The sequence below is a fragment of the Notamacropus eugenii genome, chromosome Y (assembly GCF_028372415.1).
Source record: "Notamacropus eugenii isolate mMacEug1 chromosome Y, mMacEug1.pri_v2, whole genome shotgun sequence".
Lineage (NCBI taxonomy): Eukaryota > Metazoa > Chordata > Mammalia > Diprotodontia > Macropodidae > Notamacropus > Notamacropus eugenii.
Window position 1 is genome coordinate 13,861,160 of NC_092880.1, and position 24,770 is coordinate 13,885,929.

The window sequence follows — 24,770 nt, forward strand, 5'->3', positions numbered from 1 at the left end:
ACCTCCCTCCCTCCCCACGACTGCATACAACTCTGTATAGATTCTACATATACTTTCCTATTGAGTATATTTTCACTATAGTCATGCTATGTAGTCAGACTAAGATAAATGAAAGAATCCGTATAACAAATCAGAACATGATACACAAACAGATACACATACACAAACATGATCTGCTACATTATGTGAGTGACTTCCATATTTCTCTCTCTGAGTGTGGAAGGCATTTTGCCTTGAGGTCCACCATTGGGATTTTTTTTTTCAGAAGTTCTTGTGTTATTACAAAAATCTAAGTCTACCAGAAAAAACTCTCACACACTGTGGTTGTTGCTGTGCATAAAGTTCTCCTGGTTCTGCTCCTTTCACTCAGCATCAGGTCATATAAGTCCTTCCAGGCCTCTCTGAAGTCTTCTTGTTCATCATTTCTTATGGCACAATAGTACTCCATTACATTCATATACCATAATTTATTCAGCCATTCCTCAATTGATGGACATCCCCCTGACTTCCAGTTTTTGGCAACTACATAGAGTGCTGCTATAAATATTTTTGTACATGTGGGACCCTTTCCCATTTTTATGATCTCTTGGGGATATAGTCCTAGTAGCGATATTGCTGGGTCAAAGGGTATGCACATTTTTGTAGCCCTTTGGGCATAGTTCCAAATTGCTCTCCAGAATGGTTGGATGCGCTCACAGCTCCACCAACAATGAATTAGTGTTCCAACTCTCCCACATCCTCTCCAGCATTTATCATTTTCTTGTTCTGTCAAGTTTGCCAATCTTATAGGTGGGATGTGGTACCTCAGAGTTGTTTTGATTTGCATCTCTCTAACCAATAGTGATTTAGAGAATTTTTTCATATGATTATAGATAGCTTTAATTTCTTCCTCTGAAAATTGCCTGTTCATATCCTTTGACCATTTATCAATTGGGGAATGACTTGTATGATTATACATTTGGGTCAGTTCTCTATATATTCTAGAAATGAGGCCTTTATCCCCGAGCTTAGCTGTAAAAATTTTTTCCCAATTTACTACATCCCTACGGATTTTGGTTGCATTGGGTTTGGTTGTGCAAAAACTTCTCAGTTTAATGTAATCAAAGTTATCCATTTTGCATTTCATAATGCATTCTATCTCTCCTTTAGTAAAGAATTCTTCCCTTCTCCATAGATCTGATAGATACACTATTCCTTGCTTCTCCAGTTTATTCATGGTATCAATCTTTATACCTAAATCATGTACCCATTTGGACTTTATTCTTGTGTACGGTGTCAGGTATGGGTCTATGCCTAATTTCCGCCACACTGTTATCCAGTTTTCCCAGCAATTTTTATCAAACAATGAGTTCTTATCCCAGAAGCTGGGGTCCTTGGGTTTATCAAACAGAAGGTTGCTATATTCCTTGCCTACTGCATCTTGAGTGCCAAGTCTATTCCACTTGTCTACCTCTCTGTTTCTTAGCCAATACCAAGTGGTTTTGATAATTGCTGCTTTATAGTACAGTTTAAGGTCTGGTAGCGCTAGGCCACCTTCCCAGGCATTTCTTTTCATTAGTCCCTTTGATATTCTGGACCTTTTGTTTTTCCAAATGAATTTTGATATTATTTTGTCCAGCTCTAGAAAGTAATTGTCTGATAGTTTAATTGGTATGGCACTAAATAAGTATATTAATTTGGGTAGAATTGTCATTTTTATTATATTAGCACGGCCTACCCATGAGCAACTAATGTTTTTCCACTTACTTAAATCTGACTTTATTTGTGCAAAAAGTGTCTTGTAATTGTGTTCATATAGTCCCTGGGTTTGTTTTGGCAGGTAGACTCCTAAGTATTTTATACTGTCTACCCTAACTTTAAATGGGATTTCTCTTTCTATCTCTTGCTGTTGAACTTTGTTGCTAATATATAGGAATGCAGAAGATTTGTGTGGGTTTATTTTGTACCCTGCAACTTTGCCAAAGTTGTTTATTAATTCAAGTAATTTTTTACTTGAATCTCTGGGATTCTCTAGGTAAATCATCATATCATCTGCAAAGAGTGATAACTTAGTTTCTTCTTTGGCTATTCTAATTCCTTGGATATCTTTATCTTGTCTAATTGCTACAGCTAACATTTCTAGTACCATATTGAATAATAGTGGTGATAATGGACAACCTTGTTTCACCCCTGATCTTATTGGGAATGCATCTAGCTTATCCCCATTGCATATAATGCTTGCTGAAGGTTTTAGATAGATACTGCTTATTATTTTATGGAAAGTTCCCTTTATTCCTACGTTCTCCAATGTTTTTAGTAGGAATGAATGTTGTATTTTGTCAAAAGCTTTTTCTGCATCTATTGAGATAATCATGTGGTTTTTGTTAGCTTTGTTGTTGATGTGATCCATAATGCTAATAGTTTTCCTAATATTGAACCAGCCCTGTAGTCCTGGTATGAATCCTACCTGATCATAATGTATTAATCTCGTGATAAGATGCTGTATTCGTTTTGCTAGAATCTTATTTAAAATTTTTGCATCTATATTCATTAGGGAAATTGGTCTATCATTTTCTTTCTCTGTTTTGTCTCTTCCTGGTTTGGGTATCAAAACCATATTTGTATCATAGAAAGAATTTGGGAGGACTCCTTCTTCCCCAATTTTCAAGAATAGTGTATGTAGTATTGGAATTAACTGTTCTTTAAATGTTTGATAGAATTCACTTGTGAATCCATCTGGCCCTGGAGATTTTTTCCTAGGGAGTTCATTGATGGCTTGTTCAATTTCTTTTTCTGAGATGGGGTTTTTTAAGTATTCAACTTCCTCTTCTGTTAATCTGGGCAATTTGTATTTTTTAAAATATTCATCCATCTCATTTAGATTGTCGAATTTGTGGGCATAAAGTTGGGCAAAGTAGTTTCTAATTATTGTTTTAATTTCCTCCTCATTGGAGGTGAGTTCACCCCTTTCATTTTTAATGTTAGTAATTTGGTTTTCTTCTTTCTTTTTTTTGATCAGATTAACCAAAGGTTTATCAATTTTATTAGTTTTTTCATAAAACCAACTATTGGTTTTATTTATTAATTCAATAGTTTTCTTTATTTCAATTTTATTAATCTCTCCTTTGGTTTTCAGTATTTCTAATTTGGTATTTACTTGGGGATTTTCAATTTGTTTTTTTCTAGCTTTTTCAACTGCAAGCCTAAGTCATTGATCTCCTCTTTCTCTATTTTATTTATGTAAGCATTCAGAGATATAAAACTTCCCCTAATAACTGTTTTTGCAGTGTCCCATAAGTTTTGGTATGTTGTCTCACTATTGTCATTCTCTTGAATGAAGTTGTTGATTGTTTCTATGATTTCTTCTTTAACCCAATCCTTCTTTAGAATTAGATTATTTAGTTTCCAATTGATTTTTGGTTTCTCTTTCCATGGCCTTTTATTACATGTAATTTTTAATGCCTTATGATCTGAAAAGGATGCATTGATTATCTCTACCTTTCTGCACTGGATTGTGAGATTTTTATGTCCTAGTACATGGTCAATTTTTGTAAATGTTCCATGTACCGCTGAGAAAAAGGTATATTCCTTTCTATTCCCATTTAATTTTCTCCAAAGATCTATCATATCTACCTTATCCAGAGTTTTATTTACCTCCTTAACCTCTTTCTTGTTTATTTTGAGGTTGGATTTATCTAGTTCAGAGAGGGGGAGGTTGAGGTCCCCCACTAGTATAGTTTTGCTATCAATTTCTTCCTTCAACTCCCCCAACCTCTCCTCTAAGAATCTGGATGCTATACCACTTGGAGCATACATGTTTAGTAATGATATTGCTTCATTGTCTATGGTGCCTTTTAGTAGGATATAGTTTCCATCCTTTTCCCTTTTGATTAGATCTATTTCTGCTTTTGCTTTGTCTGAGATTAGGATTGCTACTCCTGCCTTTCTTACATGAGCTGAGGCACAATATATTCTGCTCCATCCTTTGACCTTTATCCTATGTGTATCCCCCCATTTCAAATGTGTTTCTTGTAAGCAGCATATTGTTGTATTATGGCTTTTAATCCATTCTGCTATCCGTCTCCGTTTTATGGGAGAGTTCATCCCATTCACATTCACAGTTATGATTACAATCTGTGTATTTCCCTCCAACCTCTTTCCCACCATTTGTGCTTTTAACTCTCCCGTCTCCCTTCCCCTCCTCAATAGTATTCACTTTTCTCCCCCTCCTCCTGCAGCCTTCCCCTCCTTCTTTTAGCCCCCCTCCCTTTTAGTCCCCTTTACTCTTATTGCTTCTTTCCTCCCTTTTAGCCACCCTCCCCTTTCATCCACCTTCCCCTCCTACTACCTATAGAGCTAGTTAGGATTATCTGCTTAAGATTATTGTCCCCTCCTTTGAACAAATCAGATGAGAGTACCTCTCAAACAATGCTCATCTCCCTCCCCTCCTTCCCTCTACTATAGTTTTGTACTTCTTCCTGTGATATAATTTGCCATTTTCTGCTTCCCCCTTTCCACACCTCCTATTACATTCCCTTCTCATACTTAAATCATATTTTTGACATGACATCATTTACTTTATGCCCGTTCCCTCTACATATATCCCTTTTATCATAATAGCTGCACAGTTCTCAAGATTAACTGGTATCATCTTCCCTTATAGGGAGGTAAACAGATTGCCCTAATTGAGTAGCAAGTTTTTGTTTTTGTTTTTTCCCCTCTGTTTACCTTTTTATGATTCTCTGGAGACCTGCATTTGAAGATCAAATTGTCTATTGAGTTCTGGTGTTTTGGTCAGGAAGCTCTGGAAATCCCTTATTTCGTTGAATGACTTTCTCCTTGCCTGAAATGTTATGCTGGACTTTGCTGGGTAGTTGATCCTTGGTTGGAGTCCCAACTCCTTTGCCTTACGGAATATTGGGTTCCAATTCTTTCGATCTTTTAATGTAGAAGCTGCAAGGTCCTGTGTGATCCTGACTGGGTGACCTTGATATTTAAATTGTTTCTTTCTGGCTGCTTGTAGTATTTTCTCCTTCACTTGATAGCTCTGGAATTTGGCAACTATATTTCTTGGGGTTTTGAGTTTGGGATCCCTTTCCGGTGGGGAACGGTGGATTCTTTCGATGACTATTTTGCCCTCTGAGTCTAGTACTTCTGGGCAGTTTTCCTTGATGATTTCCTGGAAGATATTGTCCAGACTCTTTTCTTCATCATGGGTTTCTGGCAGGCCAATAATTCTTCGATTTTCTCTCCTGGATCTATTTTCCAGGTCAGTTGTTTTTCTAATTAAATATTTTAGATTTTCTTCTATCTTTTCATTCTTTAGATTTTGTTTGACTGATTCTTGTTGCCTCATTGAGTCATTAGTTTCTACTTGCCCAATTCTAATCTTCATCGTATTGTTTTCTTCAGTTAGCTTTCGCATCTCCTTTTCCATCTGGCCAATTTTTCCCTTTAAGGAGCTATTTTCTCCATTTAATTTTTGTACTTCTTTTTCCATTCGACCAATTTTCCCAGTTAGGTTTTGGGTTTCCTTTTCCATCTGATCAATTTTCCCTATTAGGTTTTGAGTTTCCTTTTCCGTTTGATTAACTCTTCCTTTTAGGGAATTATTCTCTCCAGTTAATTTTTGAACTTCCTTTTCCATTTCTTCAATTTTCTTTTTCAGATTGATGTTCTCATCAGTGAATTCTTTTTTTATAGTTTTAAAATCATTGGCCAGTTTTTCTTTTATATCCTTCTTCAGACGTTCCAGGTCATCTAGTTGTGCTTGCGAGAAATTCATAGTCCCATCTGAGGTTTCAGATGGAAGTACAGTCTCAGCTCTGACCTCTTTGGTGTTTGTGTTTTGGTCCTTATCCCCATAGAAAGATTCTATGGTTTTTTCACTTTTCGTCTGCTTTTTCCGATTCATGATGTTGGCTGAGTGTTGTAGCTTTTGGTTCTTTCAGTCAGAAGATACAGATCTTTTAAGTTGAGTTGATGTTTGTCTAGGCTAAAAGCAGGCTTTGTTGTTGTTGTTGTTGTTGTTGTTGTTGTTGTTTCCCAGATCAACCCTGGGGTTAGCTTGATAGGTGTGTGGGAGGTGTGGTCTGGTCTCAGGATATCTCCTCAGCTGGCCTGAGGCAAAGGCAAGGTCCGGGGATGCTGATCCCAGCTTCCCTATTGTCTTCCCTTTCCCCTGGTGTGCTGGGGCACGCCTAGAGGCTAATGCGTGTTCCCGCCCCTCCTGGGGCTCGTCTCCCGGGCTGAGGCTTGCTTGGGTCTCAGTGCGAATTTTCTCTGCCCTGGGTCATCTGTCCCTCCAGATAGCCTCCACCACGGTGGGAAGAATCCCCCTTTGCCACTTTTCCAGCCTCTGGTGTTATGAGACCACCCGCCCCCTTCTGCTGTTCCCACTGATCCAGGATTAATCTGGGGAAGAATTTTATGGTTCCCTCACGGTCATCGGGGGGAAGGGGAGAGCACTTACTGATCACTCCGGCATCCCAGCTCCTGGATGTTCAAGTAGTGACCCACTGAAGTCCCGTCTTTAGGCTGAAGATTTCAAAGGCTCTTGCGCTGATATCGTTGGCTCGGCCTGGCTTATCTCCTGCTCCGCTGGTCTCGCCCGCCACTCTCGGGCCCCTCGGGTCGCCTCCGCCCTGCCGCGCCGACCGCGCTGCGCTGTGTGCCGGGGTCTTACCCCCGCGGAACAGATCCCTCCCGTGGACCTTCCAGTCCAGCCTGGGCTCCGAATCTGTCAAAGTCCGTCTCCCACTGGATTCTACACCTCCAAAGTCTGGTCAGACTCTCCCCCCAGAGATATCCAAAGGAGTTTTTCCAGGAGCTTAGGTGAGTCGTTGCTTTCACTCCGCCATCTTGGCTCCGCCTCCCGCATCAAATGATTCTTCAACATGGTAGGACTAGTTCACAATTCCACCCAACTGTGCATTAGTGTGCCAATTTTTACATAACCATTCCAGCATTTATTATTTTCCTCTTCTGTTATATAAGCAAATGTGATGCCTCAGAGCTGTTTTCTCTAACCAACAGCGACCATTTATCAATGAGGGAATAATTTTTATTCTTATCAGTCTTGCTCATTTCTCTACATGTTTCAGAAATGAGACCTTTAACAGAGAAGTTTGGTGTCAAATTTTTGGCCCAATTTCCTGCTTTCTTTTGAATCCTCTATACAATAGTTTTATCTGAGCATTTTTTTGCTTTACTATAATGAAAATTACTCATTTTAAATTCTAGAATGCTTTCTACCTCATTTATCATAAATTCTTTCATGACTCAAGTATCTGACAGATAAAGTGTTCCACGATCCCATAATTTGTTTATGATATTGGCCTTTATGTCTAAATCATGTACTCATTTTTATTTTGTTTTGGTGTATGAGGTGAGATGCTGCTCTATGCCTAGTTTCTGGCCAAATTCATTCCGGGTTTCTCAGAAATTTTGCTACAGAGTGAATTCTTCTCCCCAAACCTAGAAACAATACAGCCACTCCAATGGCCCTCTGCTGGCTTCCCAGAGTGCAGCCGAAACTTCACTGCACTCCGGGCTTGGCCATCACCCTAAGTCAAAGAGACATTTCCTGCCAACCTAAGTTGTCTTCGGCTGGCAAACTCTCTTCCTCTGAACTTTAATTGATTATTTCACTCTAGAATTCAATATTATGCATCATTTTAAAGTGTTTTGGAGGGGCATTTGGGAGAGTTTAGGAGAATTCTTGTTTTTATTTTACCATCTATATCAAACACTTTAAAATGCAGGAAAAAATGAGCACTTAAAAATGATTTTTCTCTACCCAATCATTCATCCATCTATTCATATATTCATATTACAGTCTCACTTTCTCTCCATCTCGTTCTCTGTCTCTCTCTGTCTCTGTCTTTCTCTCTTTTTCTCTCTCTCTCACTCTTCATTTCTCTCTCTCTCTTTCTCCAGTTCTTCAATTACACAAATTTTCATTAAGTGCTCCTAAGAAATAGATGTTCTGTTAGATGGCAGCTAAATATAAAGTTAAATAAATAGTTAATGTTCTCAAGAAGCTCGAATTTAATATACTGTAATTTATGAAGCACCTACTATGTGCAAAAATTCTGTGCTAGTGATATAAAAACAAAAAAGAACCAGTCTTTGCCATCAAAGAGTTGTCTAGATCTTAATTAGTATAAAGATATTTCACTGGGAAGATTGTACTGATGTACATATAATGTTTGGAAGGATGAATACAACGCCAACACACAAAGAAGGAGAAAACAATTACCAGCAGGATGATAAAGTTGGGAAGTGAGAAGCCAAGATTCATAGTGGGGGAGAAACAATTCACTACCCTTATGGATGTTTTGGGTTAAGGTTATCTAATGTGTTTCTGTGTATTAATAAATATTCCATTCATTGTTCTGATGGCACTGGTGACCAAAGACAATGGGTTCACGTCATAATATTTCCACTCTTGATAATAACCACTTGTAAGTTAGATTTTTGTTATGTTAAAATAAATGATGGATTCATTTTAGTCCATGCCACATTTCATCTAAGGATCTCTTTGCCTGGATGGTATTGTTTTACGTATTATTTCTCCCAATTTTAGGAAACCTAATGTATCACCTTGCTCATATGACAGGACAAATACATATTCTTTAGATATTTTTGGTTTCAGAAATGGGGGAAAGTATCTTCCTGAACATCTTGCTCATGGTTGATGTGACCTTCTGGTTCCTCAGGCTGTAGATGATAGGGTTCACAGATGGAGGCAATATTGTATAGGCTGTTGCAATTAAAAGGTGTTGGATAGGTGATATGTCTGATGTGGCCCTGAGGACTGGAATCATTGAAGAAATTAGCAATAAGATGAGGATCATCAACTGAGGGGAACATGTTGAAATGGCCTTGTAACGTCCTTCCACAGAAAGAATCTTGAGCACAGTGGACAAGATGAGAGCACAGGAAACAATTAAAAAGGCAAAACAGAATAACAAAAAACTGGAACTTAATGCAATTAATACAAACTCAGAATTAAGCACATCAGAAGTTGAGACTTTCAAGACATGAGGTACACCACAAAAGAACTGGAGGATCACGTTGGATCCTGAAAAGGGCAGGCTTTTCATGTTCCCTGTGGGTACAGCTGAGTAAATAAGCCCACTGAACCATGAGCCAGATACTGCCCAGACACAATGACCTGGTGTTATGATGATGCCATAGTGCAGGGAGTGTCAAATGGCCACAAAGTGGTCGTGGGACATGGACACAAGCAAAACAAACTCTGCTGCTGCAAAAAAGAGAAGGAAGAAGATCTGAGCAGTACAGCCTAGGAGAGACAGGGACTGAGAGCCAGACAAGGAATTCACGATGAATTTAGGAAGCGTGATGGAATGGTGCCGATATTAAGTAGGGATACAGCAAAAAGTGCATAGGACAGTAAAGCTGTCGGTCAGAAATAATCACAGCAATGTTGAGAAGAAACAAAAGAGTATGTAAGGCCTGCAGCTTCTTCGTGCTGGAGAACTCCATAAGGAGGAATTCTGTGGTGATTGAGAGGTTGACCATCCCCGCTAACGAGCTGGAAATTAAGTGAAATCAAATCACACTACAAGTAGCAGCAAAAGTACTGAAAACAATGAATTAAAATACTTATTCACAGAAAAATTGAAAACTCTTCTGTCTCATTAAACCTGAACAAAAGAAAAAATACATGATATTTTAAGGTGAAAAGCAGCTGAAGGCAGAGCTTGCAGTAGAAGAGATGAAGCTAAGATATGTCAAACAATTCTGCAAGTGTTTTAAATAGTTAGACCTAAAGACAGAATAGGAAAACATGATGATCATTATGAAAGTGAATGATACCATTTCATAGTTAATAAAGAGAACTATCACCATCAAGAGCAGGAATGGATTTCATTCATGCACACGCACACGCACAAATACATATACACACATACATACTTACCTTTATTCTCACTTAAAAATGTTTTTATATACACAGAACTATATATATATATATATATATATGCATATATATATATATATGCATAAACATATATTACTATATCTCCATCTCTATTTCTAGATAGAGAATGAGAGAACAATGAGGATGAAGGAAAGATTAATATTTTATTGCATATTTCAGAGGGGTCTGTTTAGGAATGTGGCTTGAAAAAGTTCAAATATTATAAACACTAAATTAATTTTATTGATTGCATTAATTCATAGACTGATAAAACAAGACCAAATTGATTCAATGTTTTTCTTTATAAAGTAACAAACACCATTAGTAACGTAGTCAGAATGTGAAACCAATTATCCTGACTTTCAATACAGTTTCCCTCTTATAGAAGAAACAGAAATCCAAATAGCCTTAAAAGAAACAACAGTGATTGCTCTATTGGTGTCGTTAAGACATTTTTCAGCTGAGTACAACTCTCCTATTTGGACTTTCTTGGTACAGATACTGGACTGCTTTGCCATTTCCTTCCCCAGTTCATTTTACAGGTGAGGAACTGAGGTAAACAGGATTAGGTAACTTGCCCAGGGTCACACAATGAATATCTGAGTCACATTTGAACTCACACCATGTCCCCTATTAAACTCATCAATATGTATTGTTTAATCTATATGACATAGCTCTAAACTAAAAAGAAACCTGACACAGCAGAAATGTCTTCTCTTCAAAAATGCTCCTCATATTTTTGTTAGTTTGTTTCCTTTCTAACCTATCTCTGTAGTCTGGTCTATTTTGCACTTGCCAGGCATTTCCAGAACTATGATTCTGAGTTTACAATCAACATTATCCTGCTCAGATGTGCTTCCTCCGTCTTGCTAAGACTGTCCTCATTGATTTTTCTTTCTTAAAAGAAACAGATGTTCCAGTTATGTCCCAAAGTTTGGTGACTAGCAGATGGATGGCTATACCTATTTCCCCCTTCCACTTTATGACAAGTAGTATTCTAGACGTCGACATCCCTATCAAGTTCTCCCCCAAACCTGAAATCCCAAGTCAGCATTATAATTCATTCTTCTTCCTTCCAAATATTCCATCATTTAGTCTCACAGTTCAACCATATTAACAGCATTGCCAAAATTCTGTCTACCTGAATTCACAGACCTAGCATAATCTCAACTCCTATATATTTTCACTTGTAGTAAACACACACTTGTACATATTCACATTTATACACACACGCACTCACAAACATACATAAACAAAACATGAAGTGCTATGCTCCAGAATTTCCTTTCTCCTCTATAGCCTAATGTGAAAAGGAGCCACATACTTGGAATTCACAGCGGCCAACATGAAAAGTAAAAATTTAAATGGGTTAGACTATTTCAGCAGTTTCCTCATTTTAGTTTTCACTGAGAAATAAGGGACATTTGCTTTATTTCCTGCACATGTAAATGCCCATTTTCCAGGCAGAAGCTAGGAGATCTGCATCTACTTCAAACCATTAAAAAGTGGAGACCACCTCAAAGTGTCACTGAGGGTCACATACATTCTTTGAATATTGCTGGGGAATTGCTGAGACCCTCCATGATGTCCCTCATTTCTCTCTGAATGTCTCTTTCAAATATGATCATTGGAGTAGAAACACAAAGTTGGAAGGAAGCTTGAAGTGCAGTTATCCATGCCTTTTTTGATAAAGAAAGGACAGAGACATGCAGTGACTGACACTAGGTTGCTCAGGTTGCAAATGACAAAGCCCAGGCTAAATAACTGTCTTTTGCTTCCAAATTCTGCACTCCATCCTCTGAAGTTATTGCAAAGGCCAACCCTTCTTTTTGGAACTAAATTAAATTACAGATGAGGGAATGGGGGAAGCTGAGATGTCAAGTTACAGTTGAAACTCAGAGTTCCTACATCCTCCACTTATATTTGCAGCACTCCATTAAAAAAATTGAGCTACAGGCAATGTTTGGGAAGGAATTGATGCTCTTACCCAACTCTCGCTGTGATCAGTAACACAAAAGATCAGAGCAATGAATAGGCCTAATATTTACAAAACACTTTTGAGTTGCAAATAGTAATGTATATACATCATCTCTGATGAATCATGAAATGAGTATGTGGGCTACAAAGTTAATCTATGCAAATGGTACAGGCATGTTAATGGGGGTGGGGGGTTGAGCGAGACTGAGACTTACCCTACGGTCACGTCAAGAGGCATTTATTAAGTGGCTCCTATGTCCCAGACACTGTGGTGATCAATGGGGTCACAAAAAAGGCAAAAGACACCTCCTGACTTCAACAAACTCACAGTCAATGAACAGGAGAAAATAAGTAAAGAAGTATGAACAAATGATATATACAGGAAGAAATGGAAATAAATTCAGAGGGAAGTCAAAAAGATTACACACTTCATAAGAGCAAGAACAAGAATTTGGACAAAAGTCTTAATTCCAATCAACCATACTATCAACAGGGTGATACTAAACAACCTCCCAGAAAAGAGAATTACTTATAGAGAAGATCATAACTATGATTTTGAGTTCACACATTAAAAACCTGAGTAAACTGACCAGTCACCAAGAAAAACAAACATATTCATAATAAAAATACCAGAGTTATTTGTTTGAATGTTCATACTTTCTAGCTGTCTTTGTCATTTGGTTCTCTACATACCTACAACTGTGAACAGAATCTAGAAAGTATCTCTTTCCTTGCCAATTAATTTCTTTCTGATTGGCAGACTCAGAAATGTGTCAGGGCGCTGATGTCTCCAGACAAATGGGACTAAAACACTTTTTGGGGTAAGGGACAAAGGTCCCAACTTGGAATAAGTTCTTTACATGTTACAAAATGATGTAAGGTAATTGACTTTAAAACAATCTACTGAATTAATTACTGAGACTAAATCAGAGACGTCTTCAGTTTGGGGAAAAGAATTTCAGTCTAAGTTTCTTAGAGACAGGTAACCTCTGATAACATTTTGCATTGATGGAAAAGTTAAATGCTTCTGTTTTGATTTGAATTCGTTCCATGAACAAAAGTTGAAGTCACTTTTCAAACTTATTGTATACATTCCTTTCGACTGAGCATAGTTAGAAAGGGATAGGGAAGCTTGGGAAACAGATGTAAATCTACTAGTACAATAACGTAGGGTGATTGTTTTTTGTAATCAGGAACTAGAACATATATAGAAAGGCAAGCAAGCTACTTAAAACTTTGTTTAAAGATGTTCCTTAGCCAATGTGAAATTATAGTCATATCTGAAACTGATTATTGCAGTTTACTGTTTTAAGATTTTGTGCGACTATTAACTGACTGATCTTGTGAGTCTAACTCCAGTTGTGGATAATGGGAAAGGCCATCTGAGTAACAGATCCATGATGCCAGAGAGCCTGGGTGATACTGGTATGAACTGAAAAAATAAAGGTGATCTCATGGGAAGGTTGGGAAAACGTCTGTTCAGCCTGAGTCGTGATAGGATCCTCCTGATTTAATTTTCCCACTGACACCTGGCAGAAATTAAGCCTGGCTAAATGCCAGTTGACATTCTATTCCTGCCTGGAATTGACATGAAGTTAGGGAGATATTGTTTCCCTGAAGTGTCCCTTAGTGGCAGTTTCCTATAATCAAAAGTTTTGTAAGCACAATACCAAAGCTTTTTAATAATAGAATGTTGGTAGGGGAACATTTGAGGTTAAGCCTAAAAATAAAGCTATTCGACTTAAGGTTTTAGACCAACAGGAATAAGTTAGGGTCCTTTAATTCTGAGTAATACCATGGGAACATTTAGATTGAGGGCGTGTGAGGTTAGAATATATAGTTATTATTGTTGTCTCACTTGGTTAATGTTAAAAGATAAAATGAAAAGATAAAATGGCTTGTATTCTATATTATAAATGCTTTAAAAGAAGCATCATATGACTAGAAGTTGGAATTGTTTTATGCCGTGATATGTAGTGTGTTCAAAATGATTACTTACTGTATTTATGTATGTATTGGAGACTGTTATTAATTCCTTAGTGAAATCGCATCCTCCTGATGGGGAAAATGAGTACTAAATTAATGTAAAATTTAACAACTGGGTTCTAAAGTGAATTTCTTAAACATGACAAGTGGTCGAAGTTGAAATTTATATTTTGTAAGAGTGATAGAAATGGTAATCTAAAATTGTATTAAGGTCAGTTTTGTAGGAGAGGGGAAAGCTGGATTTCCAGAAGAAGATAAAGGGGAAAAGATGCTGAGATGCTGTGCTCAAGACAGCGTGAACGAGCATCCAGTAGAGAAAACTGCATCAGATGATGCTCCTCCCTAGACTGCTATAGGAGATGGATTCCCTAAATGGACATCCATTGATTTATCTTTTTATTTTGAATTTCTGTTATCTGTCCTTATGAAAGGGGACTGCCCACTTAGAATTTATCAATGCTTCGGTCAAATTTGCTCCCTTCCCATATTCATATAAAGGGGAGATAGATGAAGGGAATAATTCATAGGGGACAGAAAGTGAGAAGGTATTTATTGATTGGAATTAGGTATGAAAACAAAATTTAAATAAAGAGAAAAGGGGGAATTTGTGGGAAACAAGGAAGTTCTGTTACCTCAGAGTCATGACCTAGCATGATCAGATAAAGGTCAGAAACTACTCTGCAGACCTGATGAGGTATTTGAGGGAAAACCTGTCAGAGAGGAGGACATGAAGCCATGTGACAATGGACATTGAGTCAGGAGATTCAAAATTCGGAAACCTTTATAAGAAACTTCCACTTTTCTGAATGTGTGGTAGTTTTGCTATAACCTAACTGGGGAGGTTACCATCTATTTATGCGAAATCAATGTAAAGATTAATAACACCTTTCACTGATTTCACAGAAAATTTCACATTGTTCTTGGTTTAAGGTGAACACGTTTCTCATAGTTGGGGGCTTGTTAGATGGGCTCATTTCTCCCAATAACAAATTGAATCCAATAGTGAACTGTATATTTTAAATAAATTTTTGTGAAAAATATGACTCATGTCACTTGTCCTTTTTTGCCAGTGTAAATTTTAGCAAACAAGCTCTAAAGCATGTTGTATATTTAAATTTCCATAAATTTACTTAATACAATATAGGGAAGCTGTTATACTATCAATCATAACCATAGTGACACTCTCTTATTTTTTTATATTTGTATAAAATGAAGTTTCCTCATTAAATTCTATGTCTTTTGATAGTCTGCAAAGAGATCCATAATGCATGTAGAAGAGGAAAACCTTTCCATTGTTTCAGATTAAGAAAAACATGCAGAAAGAGAACAGTTTTAACTGAAAACATACAGTGAATTGCTCTAAAACCACATAATTCATGTCATAATCAAAACAATCCAATAATACTATGGTGAAGAGAAATTAAAATTTAAAAGCATCAAGATTCCTAAATTTACCATAGCAAACAAATTGATCTTTCCATTTTTTTCTGTATCCATTTGTGTATGTTTTTTTGGTTTCGTTTGTTTTTCTGACTCCTTGTCATTCCTTGTCTTTGCCTACATATGTCTTTCTCTCTCTCTGTCTCTCTGTCTCTCACTTTCTGTCTTTCTGCCTCTCTGTCTGTCTGTCTCTCCCCCCCACCCCCGGTCACTCACTGTCTCTCTCCCTCTCTTCCTCCCTCTTTTTTCCAGCAAAAAAAGCAATAATTGTTTTTAAAGAGGTAAATTGTTATGTTGTAAAAAGCATACGTGATTGAACTAAAAGTATTTGTTGATTTTTCTCATTATTTAAGTAACCACAAATTGTTCAATATAACTCTAGCGAAAGAAAGAGGCAATTTTTATAGGTGTTCAGATAGAATCTCTTGAGGAGCTCTCATATTAGTTCATTTTCAGTGCAATGGAAAAATAAAAAAAAATTGCATTTTTGTAGCACCTGTGGAATGAAAGAGGAGAGAAACATTGTTTACAAACTTAACTAATTGCTTCATGACTTTATTCATTTAAGAAGTAGTTTCCTCAGTGCTGTAATGATATATTTATTTCTCGGACTGTATATAAGAGGGTTACACATTGGGGGTCATAGTGGTATAGAAAACAGCAAACACTTTGACTGATTCTGCTGAATGACCATATTTGGGTTGGAAATACAGAATACTTCCAGATCCATAGAATAAGCCCACAAACATGAGGTGGGAGAAACAGGTGGAGAAGACTTTGGATCTCCCTGAGGTCGAAGGCAATTTCAGAATGGTAGTTATGATTTTGACATATGATGCAAGTATCAACAGAAAGGGGGTTGTTATAAATAACAGAGAAACAACATGGACAGTGACTTCTATCTTATATGTGTCCCTACAGGCCAATTTTAATAAAGGTGGGGCATCGCAGAATATGTGACTGATTTCGTTAGGACCACAAAAGTTCAGAGAGAAAATGTAGTAAGTCTCCTCTACCAATACTGGGACGCCAATCATCCAGGAAGCTATAACCAGTTGGCCACACACCTTGTGATTCATGATGAGAGGATAATAGAGAGGATTGCATATGGCCACATAATGATCATAAGCCATAACAGCCAAAAGCAAGCACTCTGAAATTCCCAGAATAAAAAAGAAGCAGGTTTCTACAGCACAGGTTAGCAAAGAAATAGTTCTCCTTTGAGTCTAGAAATTGCCAACATTCTGGGAAGAGTGACTGATGTGTAACAGATTTCCAAAAAGGAAAAATTTCCAAGGAAAAATACATGGGAGTTTGGAAACTTGAGTTAGCCTTGATTAAGAAAATGAGGAGGCTATCTCCTATCAGTATACTTCGATAGATGACTAAGAAAATCGCAAAGAGAATCCCTTGGAGATTGGGAAGATCAGGAAATCCCAGGAGAATGCATTTCATCACAGCTGTGAGATTCTCTCCTGCCATTATGTCTTTCCTTGGCCTGTGAAAATAATAAATTCAAAACCAGCTTATCACTGTTTTTCTCTGTTCCTCAGTTTCTCTCTCAGCAAAGAGGGGAAGTTTGAAATATATGATCTGACAACTTCCTTCCTGGATTTCACATAATATGTTTTAATGGCCCTGCACAACGTTCTCCGTTATATTCTTTAAGACCTTATCTATTATTTGGGGAAGAAGTCAAAATTTTTCAAATAAGTGATTACAAAGTGATTCCTATCTACCAAGAACCATGGATATTTGGGTGGAAACATGGAACCAGAGAAAAATGACTAATAAAATCTGTAAAATCTTAATTGCATCAATTCCAACATGAATACCATCCTACCACATACCTAATTTTTTTGATAATAATGCCGAGACAGCAGGAATTATAGTATCCATGTAAGATATGGCATATAACAAAAAAGGACATACTGTGAATTATCCCAACTAGTATATTCCTTTTTGCTTTGTACTTCTCAGTCTATCTACCTTTACCTTTACTTTCTCGCCCTTTCTCCTTCCCCCCTCACATTATCAGAATCCTACCATATTTTTTCAAAGTCCATCTTACTTCTTCCCATTCTTTTGAGCAAAATTATCTTGCCGTATATACAGCTGGATAGCTGTACACATTTTCCCCCTTTCTTAAATTACGTTATTACAGAATCCACACCAGATATTTATTACTTAGTAAATGTTATCTATGTAATCTGTGTTCTTTTTGGGATATATATTCTGTGCTTCCTGCTGTGTTCTAAGCTTTTTAAAGGTAGACATCATGCCTCATCCACTTTTCTCTCTCTTGAACTGTGTCTTATTCATAACAACTTGTCAATAAATTTTTTTTTAGGTGGAACAAATAACCTCTATGATATGATTTATTTATTTATTTATCTCTTACTGAGAGATACTTAAAAGGCTAGATTTAGAGATTTATTCAGCAGTGGTAACAATTATCCTGTTTTAAAATATTTTCATTCATCAGGCTATAACCTCCTTTTACACTTTTATATGAAATCTTGTTCAGCTCATTCTCTCCGCAACATACACCTGACGTCTGTTTGTTGGAAGAATGAAACAGCCAGTTGCTTAATCATAATATTTCATATGTTTCAACTTGAGCCTGAACTGGCCATGGCATAATTGTTCTGTGTAGAAGACAAGTGTAGTCAGCGAGTGTTAAGAGAGTGCTATGTCTTTGAAGGGTGCTAGGTGCCAAGAGGACTGATACCACCGATTGAAATACATAGACATGCTATGTTATGAATCTTAAAAAAAGGTGATTGTACCTTTCTCTTAAAAAAAATCTTCTAAACCACAATATACTGCCTCTGTAGCCAGCTTTGATTGTTTAAGGTGGAAACAAATCACAATGGAATAAATATTAACTCTAGATTCAGAAGATAGGTCCTAATCGCAACATTTAATGTTGTTACTTAAGGTATAATTAACAATTAACTTACTCTTTCTTCTTCTCATTTCGTTCATCTCTAATTTGAGGGGTGACCTCATCCTTCAGGTCAAATTTAGACCTTTGAGTCTAAATCAACTAATACACCAATGGCATTCCTGCCTTTGTGTATTTGGTAATATTCTTTATTTCTATGACAACGAGGAAGAAGTCAGTATACACTTAGGTGTTGCAAGAAGTTTACTGGTCTTGAATTCTACTTCTGGCTCTATCACACGGAAATTGTGTAGCCAGGGATAAAATATTTAGTTGTCTTAGCTTCATCTTGCTTTTCTGTGCTATTTGAATGGCACCAACACTGTCTGTTCCAAAAGTTAACATCAAGATTATTTCAGAAAGGTAGCCAAGATTGCAGAGAAAAGTGAGTGACTCCCCTGAGCACTCTCCAAAACCCTTCCACACACCTTTCAATAATGCCATAAAACAATTTCAGAAGCAACAGAACCCCCAATATGAAGAAGTGAAATAATTTTTAAGCCAAAGGGAATTTATATAAAGACAGTGGCACAGGCGTGAGTGAATATGAAGGAATGATACCTAAGAAAGGAATTAAGGGGTGAGAAACAGGAATGACCTGAAAGAAAGGGAAAGGAGGTAGAGCGGGGTAAATTATCCTCCACAAAAGAGACAAGAAAAAGGTTTTGCAGTGTAGGGGAAGGTGGAGAATATGGAGGAGGGGAGATGAGTGAACCTTACTCTCATCAGAATTGGCTCAGAGAAGGAATAGCATGTATACTGACTTGGGTATAAAAATTTATCTTACCCTAGAGGAAAGTGGGAAGGGAGGAGGATATGAAAAGGGGGGTTGAGAGAAGGGAAGGCAGATAGGAAGAGTTGTTAGTCAGAACCAAAACATTATTGAGGAGGGAGGGTGAAAGCAAAGAGAGAAAATAGCATAAGGGTGGGGAAATAGGATGGAGGAAAATACATTTAACAATCATAAGTGTAAAAAAATTCTCAAGAAAATTTCTCTGAAAAAAATCTAAATTCCCATAGACAGAGAGAATTGAGTCAAATTTATAGAAAAATAAGCCATTCTCCAATTGATAAATTATAGAAAATAGAAAGTTTTCAATTGAAGTATTCAAAACTATCTATAGTCATATGAAAAAAATGCTCTAAATCTCTATTGATTGGAGAAATGCAGATTAAAACAATTCTCAGATACCATCTTACAGCTCTTGGATTGGCTTAAAGGACAGAAAAGGAAATGACAAATGTTGGAGAAGAGTGAAAAAAAAAAGAGTGCAGTGCTGGTGGTGTTTTGTACTGATTCATCCATTCTTTAGATCAATTTGGAAATATGCCCTAAAATTATAGAGCCATGCTTACCTTTTTACACATACACACACGCGCACACACACAGTCACACACATAACTGTTATTTTGTCTATAGGACCCATAAGTGCACGAATATTTATAGCAACTTTTATCTGGTGGTGAAGAATTTGAAACTGAGGGAATGCTGATCAATTGATGAATGGCTGAATAAGTTGTGTTATGGGATTGTGAGGGAACATTATCTTACTACAAGAAATGATGAGTAGGATGTTCTCAGAAAAAACCTGAGAAAACTTAGATGATGCAAAACGAAACGTACTGTGTAAAAGGTAGCAGCAATCCTATACGATTGTGAATGACAGCTATTCTCAGCGGTACAACGATCCAAGACAACTCTAAAGGAATAATGATTAAAGGGGTTAATGATTAAATGATTAATGATCCATCCCTAGAGAAAGAATTGATGTTGTCTGAATACAGATTGAAACATTTTTTTAGTTTTATTTTTCTTCAGTATTTTTTTTTTTTTTTGCTTTTGGTCTGTTTCAGTTCACAATATGACTAATATGGAAATGTTTTGCATAACTACGCATGTAAAATCTATATTCAACTGTCTGCCTTCTGAATGAGGGCATGTGCAGAGGGAGGAACGAATACAATTTGGACCTCAAAGATTTAAAAATTAATATTAATATTGTTTTTGCATGGAACTGGGAAAATAAAATGGTAAATATAAAAAATAAAAGTAAAAATAAGCTATTTATATAAAATGATTGTTTTAGACAGCATACCTAATAGCATTTTTACACTGTAAAACAGCATAGATATTCCAGCATAGATATTCAAAGCAGTATCAACATCATTACCGTTATTAGTGTCGTATCATCATTAGACGGACTTCAGAAGAAATTATAAACTCAAACAATCATCATGTTACTGTTCCTTTATAATAGTGTATTGTTTTGTGACTACAGAAAGCAGTTCTTTGGGAAACAGCTTTCGTTTTTCTAAAGTATCTCATTGTTCCTAATATCTCCAAGATTCGGAAATAAAAAGATATTTTTGTAACCTTGATATATAATCGATTTAGATCTTATAACTCTAATAAATCACCAATAACACTAAAGTTTAAATTTCTAGAGTCCTAGATTTAGTAATTTTCAGTCTTCTAATAGCATTTTTTTCCTGTCCCAAAGATAAGTCTCTATAGTCAAGAATCAAAACAAAAAAATATTTGAAAAATTCAGCAATCTCAATTTTTATTATCATGAAACATCTTTTTTATTTATTTATTTATTTTCCGTTCATTCATTTATTTATTTATTTAACTTTTAACATTCATTTTCACAAAATTTTGGGTTCCAAATTTTCTCCCCTTTTGCCCCCTCCCCCCACCCCAAAACATCGAGCATTCTAATTGCTCCTGCCACCAACCTGCTCTCTCTTCTATTATCCCTCTCTGCCCTTGTCTCCATCTTCTTTTTTGTCCTGTAGGGCCAGACAACATTCTATACCCCTTTACCTATATTTCTTATTTCCTAGTGGCAAGAACAGTACTCAAAAGTTGTTCCTAAAACTTTGAGTTCCAACTTCTTTACCTCTCTCCCTCCCCACCCATTCCCTTTGGAAGGCAAGCAATTCAATTTAGGCCAAATCTGTGTAGTTTTGCAAATGACTTCCATAATAGTCGTGTTGTATAAGACTAACTATACTTCCCTCCATCCTATCCTGTCCCCCATTACTTCTATTCTCTCTTTTGATCCTGTCCCTCCCAATGAGTGTCGACCTCAAATTGTTCCCTCCTCCCCATGCCCTCCCTTCCATCCACCCCCCTACACTGCTTATCCCCTTATCCCCCACTTTCCTCTATTGTAAGATAGGTTTTCATACCAAAATGAGTGTGCATTTTATTCCTTCCTTTAGTGGAACGTGATGAGAGTAAACTTCATGTTTTTCTCTCACCTCCCCTCTTTATCCCTCCACTAATAAGTCTTTTCCTTGCCTCTTTTATGAGATAATTTGCCCCATTCCATTTCTCCCTTTCTCCTCCCAATATATTTCTCTCTCACTGCTTGATTTCATTCTTTTAAGATATGATCCCATCTTCTTCAATTCACTCTGTGCACTCTGTCTCTATGTGTGTGTGTGCGTGTCCGTGTGCATGTGTGTGTGTGTAATCCCACCCAGTACCCAGATACTGAAAAGTTTCAAGAGTTACAAATATTGTCTTCCCATGTAGGAATGTAAACAGTTCAACTTTGGTAAGTCCCTTATGACTTCTCTTTGCTGTTCACCTTTTCATGCTTCTCTTCATTCTTGTGTTTGAAAGTCAAATTTTCTTCTCAGCTCTGGTCTTTTCATCAAAAATGCTTGAAAGTCATCTATTTCATTGAAAGACCAATTTTCCCCCTGAAGTATTATACTCAGTTTTGCTGGGTAGGTGATTCTTGGTTTTAGTCCTAGTTCCTTTGACTTCTGGAATATCCTATTCCATGCCCTTCGATCCCTTAATGTAGAAGCTGCTAGATCTTCTGTTATCCTGATTGTATTTCCACAATACTTGAATTGTTTCTTTCTAGCTGTTTCAAATAATTTCTCCTTGACTAGGGAACTCTGAAATTTGGCCACAATGTTCCTAGGAGTTTCTCTTTTTGGATCTCTTTCAGGCGGTGTTCTGTGGATTCCTTGAATATTTATTTTGCCCTCTGGTTCTAGAATCTCAGGGCAGTTTTCCTTGATAATTTCCTGAAAGATGATGTCTAGGCTCTTTTTTTGATCATGCCTTTCAGGTAGTCCCATAATTTTAAAATTGTCTCTCCTGCATCTATTTTCCTTTCAGGTCACTTGTTTTTCCCATGAGATATTTCACATTATCTTCCATTTTTTCATTCTTCTGGTTTTGTTTTGTGATTTCTTGGTTTCTCATAAAGTCATTAGCCTCCATTTGTTCCATTCTAATTTTGAAAGAACCATTTTCTTCAGTGAGCTTTTGAACCTCCTTTTCCATTTGTCTAATTCTGCTTTTGAAAGCATTCTTCTCTTCATTGGCTTTTTGAACCTCTTTTGCCAATGGAGTTAGCCTATTTTTCAAGGTGTTATTTTCTTCAGCATTTTTGGGGTCTCCTTTAGCAGGGTGTTTATTTGTTTTTCATACTTTGCTTGCTTGTCTCTCATTTCTCTTCCAAGTTTTTCCTCCACCTCTCTAACTTGATTTTCAAAATCCTTTTTGAGCTCTTCCATGGCCTGAGCCCATTGAGTGGGCTGGGATAGAAAAGCCTTGACTTCTGTGTCTTTCTCTGATGGTAAGCATTGTTCTTCCTCATCAGAAAGGAAGAGAGAGAATACCTGTTCACCAAGAAAGTAACCTTCTATAGTCTTATTTCTTTTCACTTTTCTGGGCTTTTTCCCAGCCAGTGACTTGACTTCTGAGTATTCTTTTCACACCCACTTCTCCTCCAGATCTGCCCAGCCAGCACTTGGGGTCTGAGATTCAAATGCTGCTTCCCAGCCTCAGGGCTTTGGACGGGGGCAGGGCTGCTATTCAGTGTGAGATTAAGTTCAGGTGCTCAGGTGGGGGCAGGGCCGCCTCTCTGGCTCAGTTCCCTCAGGGGGTTTATGCAGAGTCCTTCAGCAATGGATCCGGGCTCCTGCCTGCTTGGGTAGGAGCTGCTGCTACCTCCGCTGCCTCCTCCCCAGGAGGCCTGGGTTATGGGGGCACCCTTCTCCCCTCTCGACCCGCCAAAGAGACCCTCTCACCGATTGCCATCACCTGTGGGTGGAGGGACCCGTGTGGCTGCTGGAGATTCCATCCCCAAAGCCCGCTCAGATCCGCTGCTCTTGGTGCTGCGTGGCTAAAGCAGGGCTGGTCTCGACTCGGAGTCCGCAGCATGAAAGACCTTTTGCGAGAGGTTTGCAGGCTCTCTGGAACAGAAATCTCCTCCGCTCCACCGTTCTGTAGCCTCTGCTCCTCCAGAATTTGCCAGGAGTTCTTTTTTACAGATTTTCTATGGGCAATGGGTTCGGAGCTAGTGTATGTGCGTCTTTCTACTCCGCCATCTTGGCCTAAAGTTTTTAAATGGATAATATTATAAAAGACTCCGATTATATTAAAATAGTTTTCTATAGATATATTTAAAAACACAAAAACATCAATTGCTCTAGGTTAAGGGATCGCAACTATAGAAGATGACAATTAAATCTTAGTCTCCTTTTTCCTTAAAAATGTGAAAATAATGGTGAAAAGATTGACTGAGTGAAAAGAATATTGAAATAACAATGATAATATTTAAGTCTAAATACAGGAGTCAGTTAACTGGCTAAGTAGATAGAGAGCAGGGACTGGAGTCAGAAAGACTCCTTTTTATGACTTCACATCTGGCCTCAAACACTTACTAGTTGTTTAACGTAAATCTGTTTGACTTAGATGTCAGACTTTTAAAAGTTCTGGGGAAGAAAATGACAAACCACTTGAGCATCTTAGCCAAGAAATCTCAAATGGGGTTACAGAGAGTCAGATACGACTGGGGGAAAAATTGTGTGTGTGTGTGTGTGTTCCTGTGTGTAGAAATATATGTATATATGTGTGTATATATATATTACTATACATATATTTATGTCTAATGATATATATATATATATATATATATATATATATATATATATATATATATATATATATATATATATATATATATGGCAAATTATTCTACACATCCTTCTATTTATCACTTGTTTACCAATAAGAAACTTTCTTTTAAAAATAGAAGATAAAATTGTTTTGGTTGACTTTACTGCTCTCTGTACTCCACCAACAGTATCAGTCTTCTTCGAACCTACTACCCTTCAAGAAACAAATAGTCACTGCTTCCACCTCTCACATACACTACTTCAACCTGAGCTACATCCCAGTTCATGCTCAAGTTTGAATCTTAAATTTAAATGATGTTTAAATTTACAATAAATTAATTATTATAATTTACCTATCTCCTTGTCTCATTTTTCTATTTAACATTTTTCAGTTATGCTACTTTCCAAACGATCTGTTCAAGACTCTACACTAAAGTATGAAAAACAGAAAACAGCTTGATGAATGAAAAGGTATTAAAATGCTGTCATGTGTTATTACAATTGCTTGAATCTCTAAATTTGTAATTTTATTCATCAATCAGCATGTATCAGTCCTGAAGTCAC

The 24,770-nt window shown here is 37.1% G+C and overlaps 1 pseudogene; it reads right to left on the reverse strand.

The window, feature by feature from the left end:
- Nucleotides 1-15,887: 15,887 nt before the first annotated feature.
- LOC140516568 (olfactory receptor 10AG1-like) lies at nt 15,888-16,810 on the reverse strand (annotated as a pseudogene).
- Between the last annotated feature and the right edge of the window lie 7,960 nt (nt 16,811-24,770).